Genomic DNA, 4,776 nt, shown 5'->3' with positions numbered 1-4,776 from the left:
GCCAATGATACATCAGAAAGAAGCTAATATCTAAAGTTCATAAGGAACTTATTTAACTCAACACCAAAAAAAAAACCCCAATTCCATTTTAAAAAATGGACAAAGGACCTGAATAGACACTTCTCCAAAGAGGGCATACAGATGGCCAATGCACATATGAAAAGATGCTCCCTATCACTAATCATCGGAGAGATGCAAATTAAAACCATAATGAGATACCATCTCACCTGTCAAAATGACTGTCATCAATAAGTCAACAAACAATAAGTGTTAGGGAGGATGTGGAGAAAAGGGACCCCTTGTGTACTGTTGGTAGGGCTGCAGCTGATCATTGCAGCGTTATTTACAATGACCAAGATCTGGAAATAGCCCAAGTATCCACCAGTAGAGGCATAGATGAAAAAGCTGTGGTACATTTACACAATGGAATATTAGTTGGTCATAAAAAAGATGAAATCTTACTAATTATGACAGCATGGATGGACCTGGAGAATATTATGCTAAGTGAAATGAGCCAGTCAGAGAAAGATAAATACCACATGATTTTACTTAATGTATGGAATCTAATGAACAGAATGAATGAGGGAGCAGGGTGGAGGTAGACTTATAGACATGGAGAGCAGACTGGCAGCTGTTAGAGGAGAGGTGAGTTGAGAGACTGGGGGAAAAAGGTGAAGGGATTAAGCAAAAAAATTTTCTTAACTCTTAGATGCAAATAATAATAATAATAATAAATACATATGCTCTCCACATCAATTTTATAAATAAATGAAATAATTAGAAAATTATAAAAGCAGGATATACAAAGAATAAGAAGTATGAATGACAAAACAAAACATGACAAAATATGCAATCCTACTAGTAATCAGCAAAATACTAATTAACCCATAATGAAATATTATTTCCTACCCACTAAATTGGCAATACTATATGCTGGCAAGGATGTGGAGCACACAGATGTCACATACAATTAGAGGGAGAGTGACCTGGTAAATCCACTTTGGAAAGCAATTTGACAATATTCCAGGGACAGAGACCAGGAGTACGCTCTTTGACTCAGCAATTTGGCCCTGAGGTATACTAGCATACCCTAGAGAAACTCCTGCACCTGACCCAAGAAATCATGTACATAAACATTTTATGGATGCTTTACATTAAAGAAAAAGAGGACAATAGGAAATAATTTAAAGGCCTATCAATTTAAGAGTAAATATGTCATAAATTTATCCAGTGAAATAGTACAAAGTAATTAAATAAATAACCTAGATTATATCTATCAACATACTTGTATCTTAGCAATATAATATTGGGCAAATAAGCAAATTATAAAAGAATAACTACTATGATCTAATTTTTGTATTATTCTAAAAAATCTAAAACCAACTACATATAATTTTATAGATTAAATGTACTATTAATATAAAATGCTCATAAAAGCCATAAACACTAAATTTGGAATAGTAAACTCTGGCAATGCTATTCCCAAGCTTTGTGCCAATACTGTAAAAAGTGCTAGAGAACTACTTCGACTAATTACAACCTGTGTGGTATTCTATGAGCACAAATTTTTAGAGAGAAAATGAATTGATTACAAATCCATTTTCAAACACGGTTAACCTAAATGGTGAAAGTTAGAAGCAGTAGGTACATCAAAGGCAGCAGCTTTGATTCAACAAAGAATTCCCTGCCTGTCAGGAGTGGTAAATGGAGCCAGTTGAAACATTTCTGCCAAAATAATAGTAGGTCATGAAAGCATATAACCTATTCAGGTCACCATCCTACTTTTCTGTTAAATTGCTGAGTGAAAATAAGAACAAACCGGACCACAGTGAAGTGGATTCCTGATCTAGAACACGGTTAATTTTTAGCTGCATGGAAAGCTATTTTCTCATTAATGAAAAATACTCCATAATTTTCAATAATAGTTTAAATAACCCAACTATATGTCTGGCAAGAAAAGATATGTCATGAGCCATGTGTTTTGAAGATTGATGCTCTTGGTTGAACTTTATCCATCTGTTTCTTAAAGCACTTACTTCTGTGCACACTTTATAAATGTTGTGCCAAAATCAGTCAGTGTTCTAAGTTGATGCAGCTCTTGGTCCCACCTTTTTCACTGGTGTTCCTTTTTCATCAATGTACTAGTACTTGACAGTTGGCATTTGCCTTTTCCTAACATTAAGAAGACACACAGTCTCCCTCTGCTATATAGAATGTGCTTTTTTTTTATTTACTTGTTTGTTTTTGTTCATGTTCACCCAAGGATATTTTTTCCAATGATTTTTAGAGAGTGGAACAGGAGGGGTAGAGGGAGGAGAGGAAGAGAGAGAAACATTGGTGTGAGAGAGACACAGATTGGTTGCCTCCTGCACGCACCCAACCATGAGGGCAGGACCAAACCTATAACCCAGGTAAGTGCCCTTGACCTGGAATCGAACCCAAGACCTTTCCGTGTGTGTGGCCACACTCTAACCACTGAACTACACTAGCTAGGGCTGGAGGGTATGCTATTAAGAGCCCTTGCTTGCCCTTCTAAATTTCTTAAGGAAAAGTGAAGTTTGGGATCCTTTTTAAGCAAGATCATACCTGATAATTATTTTGAATATTAAAGCTTTTAGTATAGTCTACTTTTTATAGATTCACTAGAAATGGTCTAAATCAGAGTTCTGCAACTAAGGTCCACAGACCAATTCTGGCCTGCCACCTATTTTGGAAAATAAAGTTTTATTGGAATATAGCCACACTATTCATTTCTACTATATTGTCATCTGCTACAACCCTGCGGTCAAATAGTTACAGCCTACAAAGAGTAAGATATTAACTATCTGGCCCTTTACACAAAGGATTGCCAACCTCTAGTCCAGTGGTTCTCAACCTTCTGGCCCTTTAAATACAGTTCCTCATGTTGTGACCCAAACATAAAATTATTTTCGTTGCTACTTCATAACTGTAATGTTGCTACTGTTATGAATCGTAATGTAAATATCTGATATGCAGGATGGTCTAGGCGACCCCTGTGAAAGGGTCATTCAACCGCCAAAGGGGTCACGACCCACAGGTTGAGAACTGCTGCTCTAGTCCAAATAGACATTTACCACCAGTCAAAGGGGACTGATCACTCCTCTGGGGCTGATTTGGATGTAATTAGGATAGTGTGCCAGTTTTGATAATTCAGGCTTTGCATAGTGCAGAGACTAAAGTCTAAAGCACTGTGGATAAAAATGTGCATGTCAATGTAAAAATGCCTAGCAACGCAACAGGAAGAGTAAAATCTAATGAAAGGGGCTCTCTCCTCACTTGCTCTAATGCAAGAGGCATTCTCAGTGGATCATTCATCTCAGTCCTTTGCTCCTGGTAGACATCAGAGCTACAAAAATGTTGTCCCGTTGCTGTTTAAGAATCAGCTTAACAAATCAATTTGATTTCCCTCTTTTATCTTTTTAAAACTAAAAATCCATTAAAGTTCTTGCCTCTGGCAAATCCTGCCCTCATCCCCATTAAGCACTAGCCTACATCAAGCCAACAAACACCACCAAGCAGACCTCATGATCAGTGGGTACACTTTCATTTTGGGAATATAGGAGGCGGACATTTTCCACCCAGGGCTGTGTAAGATAAAATTGTATTCAGCGCTGATCTTGGCAGTGCCTCCAGGACACCATGCAAAATTTATTCTTTGAAGTCTAAAAAAGTCACCCAGAGACAATCTATTGGACTGCAATCAATTTCCAGCAGGAAATCTTTCAAACATTGGCTACAGACATGCCTCTTTTCAGAAAACGTGCATGTTACATTTCATTTCTATTAATTAAATCCTACTTGCAGTGCCCTAGAGATGCTTTCCCCGGAAACATGGTCAAGTAGCCTTACCAAATTATAGGTCAACTCTCACCACTACAGTTGTGAAAGGGAGGACAGTGAAGGCACCAAATGCTGCTTAGCAAAGACCAGACACATCAACCTTGATTAGACTGGATAAAGGACACCTTGACCATGCATTGTGGATGATTGCACAATCAGCACATAACTTTTAGCTAGATTTATACTTACTTGGGGTTGGCTTTGGGAAGGCTAATGGAAATTATAGGGAGGGACTTTAGGTTTCCCCACCCAAAGCCACTTCTTGGTACATCCATTGATTCTAAAACCATATGAAAAGGAGAATAAGGGTGGTTGCCTAGAAGTAAATGCTTCTCCAGAGATATCAGACATGTATCATGCTGATGCTCATCAGAGCAGTAGGCTAAAAAAAAGAAATAATACACCCTATTACTGAAAAAATTCTTAATTGGGATCCAAGTTAACGTCTTCCTGCCCTTTGTACCAATTGTCAATTTAAAGATCCAAGTTAACGTCTTCCTGCCCTTTGTACCATTTGTCAATTTAGAAAGAAGAAGAAGAAATGGTTCTATAGTATGCATATAAGATCTTTGGCTAATCTCTTCCCACCCTCCCTCTTCCCCCTTTGCTGGAAGGCAGTCCATCCTTGCTGCTTGACACAGTCACTGCAGGGAAGAAACATCTGCACAGCATATGTTTCAAGGGACCTGGCGTATATGGCATACTGTTCTTAATATGTTTGTTCCCCTACGTAGCACTATGTGTTTTAACCAAGGTCACCTCTCAGAGAAAGGTTGTTTCCCCAGGTGGGGATTTTTCCCCTGGAGTTAGGGATTAACAGGATCAAGGAAGGGAATAAATCAGTAAAACCCCTTAACTAAGTGCCAGGCGGGTAGTTAATCACCTTAACTACAAACAATCACACTTAAGCTACAC

This window comes from Myotis davidii, unplaced genomic scaffold (assembly GCF_000327345.1).
Source record: "Myotis davidii unplaced genomic scaffold, ASM32734v1 scaffold313, whole genome shotgun sequence".
NCBI lineage: Eukaryota > Metazoa > Chordata > Mammalia > Chiroptera > Vespertilionidae > Myotis > Myotis davidii.
Note: the sequence above shows the minus strand (reverse complement) of the source record.